We start from the raw sequence: 19019 nt of genomic DNA on the forward strand, positions 1-19019 counted from the left end.
CTCAACACCCCCATGAGCAACAGAAACATGAACTAAAAGATGCCACAAATGACACAAAAACACCGTGAATGACACAAACTCAAGGATGCCTTGAGTGTTGTAGCACTCTGGGCAGGCTGACTCTGGGCAGCCATTCTATTCCAACACACAAATGCAATTTACAGCCCAAATATGTTTAATGAGCTCCTAGCACCCAAATATCATCAAAAAGAGCTGCATGTGAAAGGAACTGAGCCTGTGCTCTGTGCCCTGGGTGCTGTGGGAATGAATCCTTGAGGAGAAACAACTGTGCCACATGGGTGACAGATACCCACCCACTGCCCCAATTAACCCCACCTGGACCCTGCCAGCTGGGGGGAATTGAAAAGAGCTGCAGAAAGAAGGGGCTGGGGCAGTTTGAGGTACCCAGGACTTGAACTAAGGGTAAGGAGGTGAAGGAAATAATCCTGAACCTCAAATGTACTTAGAAACACAGCCTGGATGGGTAGAGCTCTGCCCATAGTTATGAGCTAGGCCTAAAGTGTTTCTTATAAAGACACCTGTTCCTCACAGGTACATCATTGCCTTTTCATACTGTATTTTTACATTCATACTGTATTTTAGTTTGATTTTGTAGGACTGTCCTGCCAGGACGGGGCCCCTCAGCTTTGGCTGGGGCTGTTGCTCTGGTGATGCCTGTTTCTGCTCTGTGGTGTTTGTGTGCCCAACAGGGTTACTTTCATGCTGGTGTGGACTAAAGCTTACCAGGATATGCTGAAAGAGTCACCACCATTTTATTCTGCTTTTGGTGTTAGGCTCCTGCTCCACTTTTTTACATTTTGTAAAAGGTCTTTGCTACAGTGAATTGTCTATCCCAAGGCTAGACAAGGCTAATCCTTTCTAGATTGTGTATCACCTTCAGATTTATCAATGTCCAATTTCATAACCAATCATGGGGTTTTTGCTGTTGTTTTATTGGGGTGAGGTTTTCTCCTATGTAAGAAATGTCTTTGTGCAGTACCTGGATATTAGATCTTAAGTGAAGAGATTTTCACTCACTGCTTTTAACATGGGGAAATGAAATCAAAAATCATGTTCTACTGCTTTGACAAAACTGTATTTATTTTATAAATCTCTATCTAATATGTCCCTTTTCATGAAGTGCACCTGGAGAGTGGCTGTTTGTGCTTTTTTAGCTTTATGTATTGCACTCAGAGCAGGCAGGTAACCCCTCCAGCAGCTCTGCTCAGGGCCACAAAGGTGCAGGTGCCAACCAACGCACTGAAGGAGATAACTAAAACTAAGTGGTGTCACTGTCTTTTTACCAGCCCAGTTCCCAGCAGCCAATTAATATTTTCTGAACCTGAGTGAGGAGACTCAGAGTGCAACCCTGTGCTGAACAAGGAGAAGAAAAACTCTTCCTGGTTGCAGCAGCTCTTTCAATCCCCCTTTGACAGAATTCTTTCAAGGTGACGCTTATTTCTCCCTGGCAGGGATGGGTCCTGCTGAATGGAGGTGTATGTCATGTTGTTCAGAGACTTTGTGACCTTGGTTTTGTTGCTGTTATGGCAATAATTAAAATGTCACTTATTGGTAACACTTGGCAGCATAACTGGGTTTTGGTGACTGAAATAAAGTCAACTCCAGAAGCAGATTTTCAGACTTCAGGTTTAAGTGTGGGTGGAGGGGAGGAGACATTTCTTCTTTTCCAAGCCTATGCTTGGAAAATGATTCTAATGCCCAGTGGAAGTGCTTTGTCAACAGAGAAAAACAAATGAAAAGGTTCTCAGGTGCATCAGGAGTCATAGCTGTGTCTGCTCTCCAAAGCAGTGACTTAACCAGCCTCTCCCTTCCTGGTCATCCTCGTAAGAGCATTTCTTGTTTTCATATCGTGCTTCAGTAGAACTTGTGAGTCCTCAGCCTAAATACCAGCATATGTGATCTCCATGTATTAATATCTCCCTCTGGTTTCCATGTCACTAAAATACTGCCAACCTGCTGGGTTGTTTGGTTATATATATGTGTATGAAAGAATAAATCAGGATAATAAACTGAGTGGCAGCAGTGTAAGGAGGAAGCAGGGAATGCTCAGCCTGATGGGAGGGTCAGAGACACAGCCCAATAAATAAAGGGGACATGGAAGTGTTCCCGTCAGGAAATCTGTGTGCATGCTGCTGTGTGTTTAGCAGCTGCAGGGTCAGAAGGGGCTCTGTGCTACTGCTGCCCTGGCCAGTGTGACAGTCTCCAGCTGGAGGTCCCAGTTCCGTTCCTCTGGCACTCGGGCCCCCAACTCCTCTCTCTTAGAGAAACTGATGGTGCCCTTTGTAAGCTTTCCCTCCTGGGCTCACTGCAGGTACTCTTAGCTGCTTTGTTCTCTTGCTTGGGCAACTTCTGTGGCACAGATCATCCTTCAGACTTTGTAATTTAGATAAAGGGACCATATCATGTTGCTAGATACTTAGGAGCCTTCAAAGGAAGCCACCACAGTAATGGTCACACATCTCAGTATCAAGGGGACCTTCTTCATCATCAGACACAAAAATGATTGGGCAGGAGTAATGAGCACAGTGATTTATATATTTTTTGGGTTTTAATCTTTTTTGTCAGTGTTTGAGCTTTAACTATGATTCTCTCCACTGTGAAGAGCATGTACAAGCATTCTTGTGATAACATTTGCTTTGTATCATGTCCTCTCAGCCCACTTATTAGTGCCGTGCAACAGGGAGGCAGAAATAGCATATTTTTAAACCACAGAGAAAAATTTTGTTGAAATATATAAAGCTCTTGAAAACAAATCAGTTACATGGAAGTAAAAGCCACTAAATCAATGCCGTGCTCCTCTATTTAGTAATTTCTATCTTGTACTGATACAGAGATAAACATGATTTTAAAAGCCAACAGATACGTGAACATTGTGGGACAACCCAAAATATCTGTATATGACAAAAAGATAATCAGCAGATCAATAAGCCTGTCTGAAATGGCTGTCTTGCAGCAGTATTGAATTTTATTTTTTGCACCAGTCGTCGTTTTGAAGGGATGATTTTCCAGTAAAGCAGAATCATGTCATGAGCAGTTGCTGGGCCACTGCTTTTTACGGCTGAGGAAGAAGAAACAATCAGAACAGATCTATCTCCTAATTATCAGGGATCTTGATCTGAGTCCAGAGCTTATTCACAGGAGGCCAGCCAGCCTGCCTGAATGGAGAAATTATACATCTCAAATGACCTTGGATCCAAACCATACTTCCAGCGACCCTGGTCTGCCCTGGCTTCAGCTGCGCCGAGCAGGAGCTGCACCATATGGTGCAGAAGTGCTGTGCAGAGAAGGTGTCAGCTGATGACTAAAAATCACTTTTTAATTCTGTCTCTACACAAGAGGAAAAAGAGGAGAGGGTGGAGTTCTTCAGCTCTGGTTTAATTGTTACACATTCTCCAAATTGGATCTTTTCTTTCCATATCTAGAAGGCATCCAAGGAGCCAGGGGACAGATCAGCACGTGCTGATTGCTGGAGCTCATTAGGAAATGCCTGGGCTGAAGCCATAGGATCTGTCCATGCAATTCCACACCTGAAATGGTGCAGAGCTGATGGAAATTTAAGCAGTGTTGACTTTGAGTCTGCTTTTAACACTGATACCTAATTTGAATAAATACCAGATGGGATAGAGGCAATTTGTCTAGGTAATTTTGTGGTCCCCACTTGCACAATTCTGTGCTCTGATAAGGATATGAATGGGAGCATTCAACAGCTGGGATGCTGCCACAGCAAGGAGAGCTCAGGAAACACCAGACAAAGTGGAGACAGAGGGAGGAAGATGGGTTTGGTACAGCCCGGAGAAGCTTTTGAATGTCTAGGAATAATTAAAATTAATGCAAAAAATATGCATGTAAAAATAAATGCTTTTCTAGAAATTGCACAAGGTGTGAAATTTCAGGTAGTTTTGCAAACACTGAAAGAAGTGGCTGGGAGCTTATGAGGCCTTTGTTTTATAGCAATAGAAATGGAAAAGGGAGTTCAACATAAATTGAGAAAGGACATTTAATTAGTAAAAATCTGACTAGCAACAAATCAGTCCAACTAATGTATTTTAGATTTCCTACTTGGAGACATCAACTATCACTGAAATTTCATTAAACGTGACTAGTTTAATTATTTTGTCCTTAATGAAGAGTGTTAATTAACTTGGCTATGATAAATACGCATCTTAATATCATTTGGAATCCCTACAGATCCTAATTATTCTTAAAGACTGAGGTGTAGACCTTGCTATAATAATTATTTTCTAAAGTAAGGATTTCTTCAAGGATACCAGCAATTCCAAAGGTGAGTAGTTTTTTGGTTTTTCTTCTCCTGAAAAAATAGGAGGCAATTTTTGATCAAAATCTGAGGTGAAATTATGAGGGCTCTGAAAATAACCTTGAAGTGTGTATCTTGCTCCTGGCCGTGGGTTCTGCCTATGAATTGAAGCCAAATGAAAATCTGCAAAGGGGGATTGGTTAACCACTAACCATTGTAGAAGCTTTGAATACCTAATCAGGGCGTACGTGAGAATAGCATTCCTTACACTTGAAGGGGAAAAGGAAGGAAGTGGCAAACCCTCTGAAGCATCCATCAGGCCTTAATTTGGGACTATTGTCTTGTAATCACCGTGGAGTGAAGACTTTCCTTCAAAATCATTGTGTCTTTTCTGGCAACTTGGAGTTCATGATCTCCCTGACTGTTGGCTGGATCCATGGCTCTCTTATGACTGAGTGAGAGGGGAAAAAAAAGCAAAAGATCTTGCTCTGAAAACTTTTAATCATTTCTCTTTACATTTACTATCTGGAAAACTTTTACTAGAATAAACCTTTTTGCATCCAAATACACGGACTATTGATACTGTTGGTTAATCTGTTCTACGGTTTTCTTTCTTGGCTTCTTGACAAGAAATCATCAATTAGAATAGATGTAATAATGAAGTCAAGGTGTGCTAATTAAAAACTGAGTCAGTATAGGTGTGCGAAGATGTTTCATGGATTTGCTTGGGTCTTTTATTATTGAAATATTTGTGTCAGGACATGTTACTTTGTAATCCTCGACCCTGTCAGCTAGTCAAAAAAAAGCATGCCTGTCTTCTAATTACCAAAATAATTTCCCTTGTGGGTGCAGATGTTCCAGTAAATCTAAGATAAACATCAATGCAATTCAAGCGCAGTTCAGGTTTCTGAAATTTAGTTTGGAATACCAATATGCCATAGTATTAAGTGTTTAAGGAACTGTTGTTACTCAATGACTCAAATATTTCATGGTGGGGTTGGGAGTTTGTTTTGTTTTGTTTTTTGTTTGTTTTGGTTTTTCATAGTAAAAAGGAGTGTTTTGCATAAATTTTAGTATCACTACTAAAAACAGTGCTCTGATTACGTTGCGGCCAGGAAATACTCTCTGTCTTCAAATGAGATAATTATAAGCTGAAAATATAAGATGAGTCTGATTTTTTTTTTTCATCAATGATCTTTCACTGGAGCCTCTTAAAATTGCAATAATACAAGGGACATGAAAAGCAAAAAGGATATAAGTACCTTGGCTTACAATGGTAATAAGCACAACAGTTTGCTGGAGTAGCAGTAAATCAAATGTACTGTAGCTATAAAAAGCCCATAAGACATTTGGATGTGATCCTGGACTGCTCCTGTAACAGAGGCACTGTGCATACAAATGAGAACCCATCCATACCGTGTTACGGGGAGCACTGCATTATTGAAGCTGGAGGGATGATAATAGGAAGTTGTTTCTGGAAAACTACTGAAGCTGGGATTCCTTCTATTGGCACCAATGTAGGGCAATTACATTTGGGACAACATCAATATCAGTTAAATAGAGGAAATTCAATAAGGAAGGAATATGGAATCATTAAGAGTATAAATTATATTAAATTCTGCAGATTAGAGGACTGTATATTTGAGCTTCATTTTAATCTGATTTTTCCCCCTCATTATTTATTTCACTTTATGCTTTATTACTCTTAACTTTTTTTTCTTTCTGATGGTCTACCTAATGCTTATGACTCCTTCCTCCTGCATGCTAAGCTTAATAAAATTCTTTAAACAAAGAAAACTCTTGGAGCAGACATTCAAAAATCAATGTACTGTATAGAACATAGGGCTGAAAAATGAAGGAAGATGGACAGGTGTGAGGAGAGCTAAGATAGAATTGAGCTTCGGGCTGCGGAATGAGCCTGCAGAGGAGCTCATGGGGGCAGCACAGAGGAGCACATGGGGGCACAGAGGAGCATGTGGCAGCACAAAGGAGCACATGGGGGCACAGAGGAGCTCATGGGGGCACAAAGGAGCACATGACAGCACAGAGAGGCTTGTCTCCACGGGACCCTGGGGGGAGGAGGTGTCACACGGCAGACCCTACAGAGAGGAGCCTGCCGGGAGCTGACGGACGAGTGAACCGCGAGTGATCACCCCATAAAAGGACATTGAGAAAGGGTGTTGCTGATGTGGCAACATGGGATAGGTCACGTAGTGAAGATTGCCATATAAGGAAGTACTGTGCCTTAGAAAAGAGTATAAAACCAGCTCATTCCTTTGAATAAACAATTCTGATTCCCTGCTGGTCTAGGTCTGTGTCGCTACAAATATTGATGGATTTTCTCACCCGAGCATTATGGTGGGACAAGGCTGGGGCTGCCTGTACCTGGACTTGTCTGAACTGCTCTGTAGTGTCCATAGGTTAGATCTAGTGGGAAAAACCTATAAAAACAAAAATGGCTCCTACAAAATTTTACTTTGTTTTCTCTCTGATATGATTTTAGAAGTTGTTTTGAAGGTGGAAATTCTCACCCAACCGTAGCTGATTATTTTTTTCAACACATGCAGACATCTAAAACAGCCATTTAAAATTGTTGCAATTGAGTGTTCAATTCATAGATTAGTATGTCAAAAAGTAATTGTTGGAAGATGTTCCTGTTGTATCAGGTAATGTCTAATTTGATTTAGCCATGACGCCTCTCTTTTCCTGCAGTGCTGGCTTTTGAATTTTTTTTAGCTTCTCGTATTTGGAAAATGCCAGTAGACAAAAGGTTGCACTTTAGAGGGGGCCATGAGAAAATATCAGGTGTAATATTTAGGTGATATATCTGCTGAGGTCTTTAACAGCTTTATTGATTTTTATCTGGTGATATTTCTGTCAGGAAGAGACACCTAATCCAACTTAAAGTGGTGTTATGTATAACCCTGGCAAAAATAATTATAAACTCCTTATCTGCAGTCATTATATTTATGTACTGTGCTGTGAGTGTAGGTTCCCTTCTCTTCACTACCTTGGAGGGCTCAAATAGTCCTGTGTGCCCCAGAGCCTGCGTGTTATTGGTGTGTTTATGTGCTCCTTATTGGTGTTTATGTGCTCCTTAGGGTATCTTCATGTGCTCTTTCCACACATGTGACCCCCTGGTGATTAATGGGAGCCAGGTGCATTAATACCCATAAAACACTAATTCCTAGATGAGTGGAACATCCTGGAATAGGCATCAGAAAGCCAAATCCCCCTCATAAGCTGATTTTATAGACATCCTTATTGATTTCCTCACATTTGGTGGAGTTAGAAGGCATCTGAGAGTGCCCTGAAGCATCCAAGGGGTAGATAAACCCCCCAAATTGCGTCATTTACTTTCAAGAGACTTTTCCTCCGGCTTTCACCAAATTTCTGCTTCTGGCTTCAGCTTGTCCAGGCAGGCAGGGAACAGCAGGATTTCCTCTACGTTTTGTTCTCCTGTAGCACTGGTGGGTTTTTTCCTCAATTGTGTTGTTTGCAATTGGTAGATGCAGAGCAAAATCCACCAGTGGGCAAGATCCATGCCCCAGGTTATTTTTTCCTTGTGAACCTGGCCAGTGCCAGCAGGTTTGTGGGGAACAGGTGAGTTGAGTGCCTGTGGGGACACATGGTAGTGCAGGTCAGAATCTTCAGACTTTATTTCTGGAAGTCAGTATAATGGCAATATCTAATTCATTAATTCCATTCTATCTACCACACTGGCTTTCTTTGCTCATTATTAGTAGCTGACTGGCTCTTACAACTAGAAGAGCTCTAATTCAGCCTGTGTTGCATCTGACAGAATGCTTTCTTACAGCTGGGTATTCTTTAACAGAAAGGACAGACTTATCTTTTTTTTTCTTTCCAACTTCATTGATATTATTTTCCTCTTGAAATGCTGTTACTCTCCTAGGTCTCCTTATTTTCATGCCAGAGCTAGTTAGCAAGGATGGATACCTGTCATGACTTAACACACATCAAAATAAATTGAAATGGGAACTTTGCCATTTGTCAGGAATGGGAACTATTGAAGAGAAACATTCTCATCTATAGTTTTTAAAAAAAGGGGGGGAGAAGGGAAAGCTCTCACCTGTTAGAGTATGTAAAAGAAAATATTATTAAAAATGTTCAAGTTTCATCCTTTTTTCTGTCCCTGCTGAAGTGGGCTGGAAGGAAAGCTGGCCCTGTGTCAGTGATGGGGTTGGATACAGGCAGAGTTAGGGTACTGCCACCAAATCCTGATGTGTTAGAAATACTGATTTCTCCAGATCAAACCTCCTGTGTATGCGAGGAAAAATAATGAGAGAAATTAAGGGAGAAGCAGTAGCACTACTTTGTAATGTCCTTATTTAAATTCCTTTCACAGCTTTTCTAAAAATAAATAAATATTTGAGGGGAACCTTTTGGACTGTTTTGTGTAAATTCTATATCACTGAGAGGCTTTAGGCATGTTCTGTTAGGGTGATTGTAAGGAGGAGAAACTAAAGTGGTATTAGCACTACCAAATTACTGCATAACTGACATAACCAGAAATATTGTGAGCAAATATAAGTAATGTGTCCAAATCCTGAAAAAGATGGCAAGTGTACTAAAAAGATGAAAATTTAGAATCTCAGCAGGAAAACTGATGAAGAAGGGAGAAAAACCATAGAATGCCTTGAGTTGAAGGGACCTTAAAGTTCTTCTAACCCCTTGCCATGGGTAGGGACAAGTTATGACTAGGTAGCGTTTGTCCTAGACAATAAGCCATTTTGGTGAAAAAAAACATTGTATCATTCTTTAGAGAGGCCTGATTTCTGTTACACACAGAAATTGTATAAAAGTATGAAAATACGCATTAATATAACAGGTACACACATACAGTGAGCAAATATCTACTCCAAAAAATGTTACTTTGCTATTTGAATGGGGTTTTTTTTTGCACTGAGTTGTGTGTTGATGAAAACTGGAACATAAATCTAGGGGAAATATGTGACAGAAGGAAAAAATGCAATGCATTTATCCCATTTATTTGAAACCTGCTAATGATAGTGGATGGTCCTCTCTGAGATGCTCTTGGTAAAGTGAAGGAAGTAGCAAAATTTATTTTGTATAAATGAGTTGCAGCTTTGGATTCAGGACCCTTATCCCTCTCTCAGGTATGTGCAGGATACTGTGAGCCACTCCTCACTTAAACCTTTGAGGTTAAAGGCTGAGGGCACTTGAGGCAGACGCTTCCAGTCAAAACTTACTGCGCTTTACATAAAATCCCTGGCTGGATTCCCGGACATCACATTAAATGTTTATCAAAGGTGATCTGTCACTGGGGTACCTGTGTGGTTCTAAGGCTGTAAAAGTGCCTCCTGTTGGGTTTAATCCCCCCAGGCCCACGAAGAAGACAAGTGTTATCAGCTTTATTTATCGATGAAGGATCTGCAGCGTCCCCTGAGTTGAGTTTCCCTAAAAGAGCCCACAAACTAATCTGATTATTGCAACACCAGCACTGCAATGCCCAATATCAAGCACAACCCCAGGCTTGGGTCCAGATCCTCTCCTCAGGATGGAGGGAGATCTCCTGGGGTGATTCACTGCCTACAGGAGGAATGCAGGACCTTGTGTGGAACTGCTGAGCCGTGTCCCCAAACTGTGACGCAGAGGGGGAATGCTGATACCCTACTAATGGCAGTGAAAGGGTTGAGCGTTTCTCAGAGAAAGGAAACCTTGATTTTGCTCAGTAAATACCCAGTTTCAAGCCTACCCCAGTGTGCAGCCAGGCTGCTGCTGTGTGCTAGTGACTTGTGGAACTGAGGGTGTTTTTGCTGAAAAACAGGGCCCTCTTCTGTTAGCTGCCACCAGGACAAGAAATTGTACCTTTGCGCCTCAGCAATTAGATGGAAACATATTCACAAGCACCCAGAAGTCACCCATCACTGGGCAATGACGCACATCTACCCTGATGGATGGCAGTTGTTCTATTATTTATCCATTAGCTGCTCCCAGAATCTAACCTTTTCCCTCAAAATTCAGCGTCAATATTTTTGGTGTGACTGTTTGTTTTGTGAGAAGCTTGAACTGTGCCTATCCCTTTTATGGGATTTGAATTGTTAGTATGAACATCTGAGCTCATTATAACTCTGAAATGTTTCCTTTGTTACCCGTAGTTGAAAAACCTGTGCACAGTGTCAAAAAACCAGTAAGTGCTATTTCTGGGATTGTATTTTTTTCACTGCTGTGCCCAATGTGTTCTTGCCTTCACTAATGAAGCTTTTCTTTAATGAACACAATTAGAGCTAGGCAAACAATGCAGAAATATTTTTCCATGAATATTCATTTAGAGTCTTAAATGCGTTCCCTTCAGTTATGTTTGCACCCATTCATTGTCCTCTTTTAGTGAAAATTTCCAAGATTCAATCTTTGATGCTTGAGTAATGAGGGAGGAAATTGAGTTTCGGCTGAGGGGTTACCCTTCTATTGTCCAAGTCATTAATTCCTATGGGGACTCACATTTCTGCAGGAATATCTCGGTGGGGAGTTAGTGCTGGACAAGAAATACACATCTGGCCACTGACACAGTAAGTCTGGAGGTAGCACAGAGCCAAAAGCAGGAATTTCTGGAGGAGAAAAGGGAGTGAAGAGGTAGGTTCAACTGGTTACTCCACAAGTAGAGCAACAGCTGCTGGGGATAGGGCTTCTGTGAAGGGGGAGGTTTATGTTTTTTCTTTTTCTTTCTTTCTTTCTTTCTTTCTTTTTTTGTTTTTTAACAGCCATTTCAAAAACTTCAGGTGCTGTCACTGCTGAACAGAACCCTGTTCAATGCAGATATACACACAGCACCTTGAGAAGTAGTACTTCAGATTTCAGCATTTATATAACAAAATAAAATTTAAAACTTCTGAGATATGCCACTGAATAAGCCCAGACAGCGGAGAAAGATGAGGGGTTAATGACCTGGTTTCAGATGTTTCCCTGAAGAGAAAAACAGCAGCAATTAAATCAATTACAGACTCTTTGCTAAATTCTAACTACATGTAGCAGTGTGGAAGAGAGCAGAGCCTCAGCTTAGGGCTGCAAGGGGGATGTGGAACCTTTCATGTTCATGTACAGAGTGTTGGTGCAACATCTCCTGGGGGAGCATCTGCAGTGCCAGATCCTGTCAGACCTGCCTGGTGGTCCATGGGAAGCCCCAGCCCATCTGCAGTGAGTGAGGACGTGTTTGACCAGGGAAGGGGAACTACTGGTGGTGCTCTCATTCTAAAGGGATCCCCAAAAAAGAGATGAACCACTCCTATCATTTCTGGATAACTTTTTTATCCTCTTGTTCTCCTCTTCAAAGCACAAATCACAGCTTCATTGTTAAATTTCCATGAAATTTCAATGAAGAAATGGGTTTTCTTTTAAATTCTCCCTTCCTAACTTCCCCAAGACTTCACTGTTCCTAAAGTTTATCCTAGGCTGCACAGGCTTCCTGACCAAGAAGAGTCTAAACACACTTCATGTCTGTACTGTAAGAGTTCAGTGGTTAAATCAGAAAATGAGTAAATATAATAATCAAGATTAGGTGAAGAGGCTTCCTGGCCAGTTTCACCAGCATGTTTCATAAAGACAATTTTAAAAAGCAAAACTATCAAACACTTCCAAGGCAAGGGGTCACTGACTGATGCCCAAATCAGCTCCATTTTTGGAGTTTGAGGTTTGGGATAAATACTGAAAGATGAATGTGAAGATTTAGCCATAAATACAGAGAGCTGTTGTCTTGAGAGCTTTAGGAATTAAAGCTTAAAGCCAAACAACTGATGTATAAGCCAGGTGTGTAAAAGAAGATTATTATGCATTTCATATAGAAATCTCCTGCAAGGTCATTTCAAGTTATAAACCATTTGGGTTTTTCAATTTTACATAGTTTCTTCCAGTCCTTGAGTTCAGAGACATTCAATAAATACAATATAACAAAAAGATCTTTTATTTTGCATGTGTGGTAACTGAAGAGAAATAGACGAGCCTCTATGGAGCAAAGTTTGAGATAGTTTTAGATTTCAAGGTAAACAGCTGCAGAAATCCTCTTACTGCAAAGAAATTATTAAAATGAAAAAGTCCAAATGTATTCAAAGGACGCTGCTTAATATCCTGGTGTTTGGTTGTAGTTAAACCAGCCACTTCTTTTTGTTTTGTTCATTATCTAGCTTGGTAGAAGCTTGTAAATCAACAAGACTGTGGCAATCGCTTTTAAACGTTACTTGCATTGCAGCCTTGACACAAGATGGTTTAATGTTAAAAGCTGCTGCACTGTGCTCCCTTGCTCCCTCCTTGGTGAGGTGATTGCAGGGCAACACCTGAATTCTGCTCATGGTGTAATGGTTATGAGAATATACATTCAATGTGGTGAAGGGGGCAGGAGGATCCAGGAAAGCATGGCTTAGTGTCTGGTTTGCTCATATAAATCAAATATTTTTACTGGGGACACCAGGAAAGGCGGTGGAGCCGCAGCTGGAGAGGGAAGAGGGGTGTTGTAGAAGGGGGGAGTTGCTGCCTACACCTGCTTGAATGTAATGGAGCACTTATGGTGTTTCTGTTCGTTCCTATTCAAGAGAAGCATTAGGAATGCAAATGATGCCACGTTAAAGTGCAGTGGCTGTGCAGGTTAAAGTGCTCCCCAAGCAAGGCCAGCTGGCAGTGCTGCCAAGGTGTCTCTCCTGTCCCTGCTGTCTCTGACTCCCCCTTACACTGCCAAAGAACGCAGAGAAACTCAAATCTCCCCTGGGCCTTCCTTGCCTTGCTGCCTCAGAACTGGCTGCTAAAATCCTCACAGTTTTGCCTGGTTCATGTTGGATCTGGTTTTTGCAGACATGAGAAGACTCATTACCTCCAGTACTGACTGTGGATCTTGGTTGATTGGTCTTGATGGGAAGGCTGGTGTCTACTTTTGTACAAAAATAAGGCACGAGGGTCCCCTCTGACAAAACTTGGTGCATCAGAAATTCTTTGAGGTTGGTAAGAATGTCTTTGAATTATTTTCAGCTTCCTCTGTGTTAATTCTGTTTCTCTGTGTTAATCCAAATCCCACTGGCTTCTTCAATATCAATAATATTTGGCCTGCTCCAAACGGTTTTCCAAGGTCCAGATTGAATACTTAGATTCACTTGGTGTAAAATACTTAATTTTTACATCACATATATCTTCTTTATTTTCTCCCCTCTGGTTCCCATTTCATAATTTTTGTCCTAGAAAGGCTTTCCACTTTGTGTCAGCTCATTGCCAGAGGAACAGTGTTGAAGCCTCCAGTTGAGGAAGTTCAGTAATAAACAGTGGGGAGAACAGAAGTGGTTGAGAAAATGCACTTGAGCAGAAAGGGTTTTCCTTGAGACTTGCTTTTAAATAAAAGTTCCAGTAAACTCATTGCTAGATCAGCAGCTGCTCTGAATTATGTTCTGGGAAAAATGACTTTTGAGAGAGTCTTTGTTGCCATAATGAGAAATCTTTTAAGAAACAGACACACGCAGATTGTTTTTCCTATGGGAAATACGCATTTGACTTTGGTAAACTCCAAGGGTTTGTATTTTGTTCATGACAAAAGCAAAAGGACAGGATGGTGTGTGCCCTACTAACACTGGTCCAACAGAGAATTTCACTGGGAGCATGACCACTACAATTCAGAAGCTACAATTACTTTTTCCTGTGCTTTGCTATTTCAGGGTCTGAAGCTGATGATGATGGGCACTTCTGAAAAGCTCCTGTTACCCCTCTCCAGCAGAGTGGTTCCAGACTATTGCTTTTATGAACCCATTGTCACTGGTGCATCGTGCTGGCTGGGTTGTTCTGAAAGGAAAAATAATCAGCCAGCCTGGCACAGTGATAGCTGCAAAGACTTGTTCCACAAATCATAAACAACCCATTTCCTGCCTTTGACATGTAGTATCAAAATATGCAAGGCATTAGTAACTAATTACTACTTTTTATCTAAGCCTTCAGCAAAAGGTGTGAGCTGTGTTTGCTGTGTAAATTTAGTATAAAAATATCATGGTAGTTTGTGTAGTTACAAGTCATCACTTGTCTATTCCTCTTTCTAATCCATGAGCATCCTTTGTTACAGGTGTTTGTAAAGCACTGGGTGTATTGTGAGAGCAATGTGAATGATAAATAATACTCACATACAGAAGGATAACAATGCACTATTCAAACCAACAGCTAAATCCCTGAGTTTAGATTATTTCTCTCCCTTTATGCACAAGGACTTGTAACACCGGGCAGTTCAGAAGCTGTATTGCTTCCCTTTCTCCAGCAGGTAGAAATACACCAACCTGACTGATGTAAACATTTTTTTCAGGTGTTTCTTGGCAACCTGTGGGGTTTGTGCAGCATCCATGAGAATTTAGGATTTGGGAGGTTGAGCTGAACGACTCAATTTGCACTTTCATGCTAATCAAATCGACTTCATGTGATCTGCAAACAGCAAAGCTGAGCCATGGAAGGTTTCTAGAGCTTCTCTCAGTTGAGATGAAGAATTGTAATTCTGGTTACATGACAAATCTCTTCTGTCTTGGTGACCCTTTTCTCCTCTCCTTCCACTGAGATTTGTGGTGGGAAACCAGCATTTCTGGAAGCTGCAGTCTGGGGGAAGAGCTGGTGTTAATTTACTCCCTGCTCAGTGTCTACTTCTATATGTCTTCTCCTAACAGTGCTCTGAAATTATTGACTTTTATAGTCATTATCACCCAAATTTGGATGCTGCTTAGTTGTGTTGTGTGGAAACCACATAACTCTTTGAAGTGAATTATTTTAGTGCTGTGAATTCTCTTTAGAATGAGACTCATGACGGTTTTTTTCTCACATAATGCCTCTTTGCCCTGCTCCTGTTAAGGGCTAAGAAAGCAACTAAACCAGCAGACCTGTAAAATGATGGCTGGTTTGCAGCATAAATTGCCATTTTTCACCTCAGCACAAAAAGTAGTGGTTTCCATAGCAGTGTTTTTCAGAGTGAATACTGACTGATCTCTCTTCTTTATTTTGAATTGGATTTTTAAATTAATTATGATTGTTTCTCTGCACTCTGTTTTGTACTTTCCCCATGTAATATTTTAGCTAATTAATTAATTGGTCAACCACAGCTGTTGCCCTTTGTAATGTATTGACCCTCCTAATCACTTCTTACAGAAGTTTGGAATTTGTTCCAAGTGACACCTTTGCCATGCACCCACCCTTTTTTTCTTTCTTTTTCTTTTTTCCCCAAATTGATTCTTTTCACAGTAAGGCTATAGGTCATAGCATAATTTGAAAACTAACTTTCAGAAACTGTATGTTTCAAGTGAGTGTTTAAAATGAAACTTTGAGTGTTTGTGGTTTTCTTTTTTAATTTATACTCAAACATCTGTACTGGCTGCTGCGCTGTTGCTAGTCTGGAATTAACAGCACATCCCCATATGCCCAAGTACTTAGAGACTTTTAAATGTGTTCATATGATTTTTTTTTCCCTACAAAGTAACAAATTTAAGTTTTCCCAAGTCTGACCTGTTAGGACTTGGAAGTATGTCGTCAGGGGTGGCAGGTAACTTCAGTCTAGTCCAAAGTGTTTCCCTTTTCACATCTGGATAAAGACCAGAACCAAAGCCAGATGTCTGCTGGTGAACACTTCCAGGAAGAAGCCATGCCGGGAAGTCTGTGACCTGCTCCTGGGTGATGTGCAAAACACAACTTCAGCTGCAGATGCTTCTCCTTATTTCCCATTTGCCTTCTGAAGGGTTCATTAGCATGGATTTTTGCAAACCCCATTAGCACACTTCCCTTCCCCCCATTATCTACTGCTCTTTATTCATCATTGTAGCTCTGCAAATATGTATCAGGGCTGGCAGAGATGCAATGAAGGCACCCTAATTAGCCATTAGTGTTCACTTTTTTTTTTCCCTAGTTTTACCTCAGGTGTCAAAAACCAGAGGCAAGGTTCTTCAGGCTGTAGTTGAGAGCATTCACCATGGGTCAGACTCTGCTGTGCTGCTCCCAGAATGAAGCTTCTCTCAGTCTCTCTAATTAACACGGGCAGATTTACTGGAAAGATAATTTCATAAAATTCAAATGGAGTCACTGGAAGATGCTACAGACAACTCAAGTGGTCTGCCAACAAACAGCATTTTTATTCCAACTAATTATTTTTTAATGATACTATCAGTAATTGGAACTCACTGTACACAGCACACTCCAGATAAAGATCTCAGCAAGTTTTACATAGCAGTAATGTGAAGCCTCACAGAACACTTAACATAAGGGTGAGTTAGTTTCTTTTATAGGCATTTTTAGACACAACTCACAGGCTCATTCTCTACTCCCAAATTCAACGGTGTCAGAGCCATAAGCTGGAGCTTCAACATTGCCTTGGCTCCACACCCTGATCTCTGATGGCTGTTTTATTTCATCATTTGGTTTGGTTCTCTCAAGGTGCTGATGCCCTTCAGTCTCCCAAGGACTCTGATGCCCCAGTTTACTTCTGTGCCTTTCACCTGTGCAAGAAATGGCTGCTGGAGATCCCCCTGTTCTGGCAGCAGCCAATTTGACCCTGATCAAGAAACCACAGACAGGGAAGAAGTCTTTGCATGTAGTGTGCTAGTGATCAGTACATCTCTGTTGGGGTTTTTGGAGTTCCTCTTCTGTTTTCTTTTTTCTCTTGAGGAATTTTTCCCATATATGTTGCCAGGGCGACAAATTGCTTGGGTGCTTGGGAGAAACAAAAGACCTGGCCACAGAAGGAGGGGTCCAGGGGCTACTCTCTTTCACTTGGGCTTGTGGGCTGTTGTTCTTGGCATTGGGATGGAGAGAGAGGCTGCGAGAGGCTACCATCGTTGTGGAGGGATTTCGTCTGCTGCGGGCTTCTGCTTTCGGCTGCCCTCCTTCTACAGTGAGTGGAGCCTGCTCACTGGAGCGGCTGTTGCACCGGGACCCTAACACCCCACCTTACTAAAAGAGGGCCCTGTTCACCATCTGCTCGGGTGCCTCAGGGAGAAACCCCAGGATTCCCAAGCCCGCCTTTCCCTGCCCCGCTGGGAGCTGGGCTTTGGCCGCCCTGCCCCTGTTGCTGCTTCAAGCCTTCGCTACACTGTGGCCCTTCACGTCCTGCCTGCTGAGACATCCCGGGGTTCCCGCTGCAGCTCCGCAGTTCGATACATCTCATCTGCCACCTGGGATTTGTGCTCGTCCCTGCTGTTCCAGCCCTGCTGTTCCTGAGAGTCCGGGATCGGCTGCCCAGGGGTTTGTGAAGCCTTTGTTCCATCCCTTCCCGGGATCCCAGGCCACCAGTGCCGCGTGCTCCCCGAGCTCGCTCCGGAGCGCCCCCTGCAGCCGCGGGGGAACCATCGCACCTGCCCTGCTCACCGGGAGCCGCCAGCGCCCCTGCCGGCTGCGAGCGGAACTGCACCCGAGGGGAAAGGGCCTGACAGCTGAGAAGGCTGGGACTGGGTTTGGGATTGTTTGCTGTTACTGCCATAGTTGTTGTTTTGTTTGACTGGTTATACACATACAGATATATAACAGTAAAGAACTGTTATTCCTATTTCCCATATCTTTGCCTAGAAGCCCCTTGATTTCAAAATTATAATAACTTGGAGGGAAGGGGGTTGAATTCTTCATTTCAAGGGAGGCTCCTGCCTTCTTTAGCAGACACCTCTCTTTCAAACCAAGACTATCTCCTTCACTCAGAAATTAACAAGAACAAAATGAATCGTGATTTTTGCAAATTGTTAAGCTGCTGAAAGAATAAAATGAAACCCAAGCAGTGTAATGTGTGGCTAAACTGATCTGCTCTAAGTGCCAAGTGGTCCAGACCAGCAAGTGGTAGATGTGTCTGGCCCCCCCAGATGTCTGTAATTGTTATTCATAAATATCTCTACCCCAGCAATAAATCATCCCTCAGTGCTCCAGAGCAGCAGCCTTTATCCTGACAGCTGGGAAAACCTGTCCACTATAAGCATGTTCATTCATAAAGGCTGCAGGTTTGGGGCCTGCCTTTGTTTCAAAATAGGAATTTTAAAAAAGAATAAGCAGAAACATTCAAAGCTCTGTCATGCTCTGCTAATTGCATTTATGATGAAAGATGATTAGGAAAGCTGAGTTTTTCCTGGTTTGAGGGGAGATAGGACTTGGTTGGGACTGAGGATGGGAGAGATGACTTGTCTGCTTGGAAAACTCTCTGGCTTTGCTCTAGGAAGAGCTTCTTTCCAAGGCACCAGGAAAATTTCTAGAGATAAATTCAACCTGAGTACAGGAGAAAGGCTTGTCCAAGGATATATTTATGTCTCTGGAGATAAGGTTGTGGATAAGAAGGTCCTCTATATGTTACAGTAGGATTAGCTTGGAAAACAGGGACCTGCCATCCCCCTCTTAGTGTTTCCTGTATGAGAAGGAAAAAAAAAAGCCCACAGCTCTGCTCAGTTCTTTCCTTCAGAGATGCCATGACCTTCTCTTCCACTTTTTTATTCAAATCTATGCAAAGTTAGAAGTTGCAGTGCATGAAGTTGCTATTGTCCCTTCCATATAAAATAAGCTGTTCTCATGGTCCTGTCCAGGTCTTAGAATTTAGCTTGCTTTTTTTTTTTTTTTTTTTTTTTTTTTTTTTTTTTTTTTTTTTTTTTATTTAATGGTTAGGCTATCCTTCAAGGCAAGTGGTTCTCTATCAATGTTTATTTTAGGCAGGGAGAGACATATCTTTCACTACCAGTGTCAAGATATTTTCAGTGTTTGAATTTGTTCATGCAAGAAGAAAGATCCATTTGCCCTGTCCTCTCTA

Source organism: Coloeus monedula (assembly GCF_965178545.1).
Source record: "Coloeus monedula genome assembly, chromosome: 19".
NCBI lineage: Eukaryota > Metazoa > Chordata > Aves > Passeriformes > Corvidae > Coloeus > Coloeus monedula.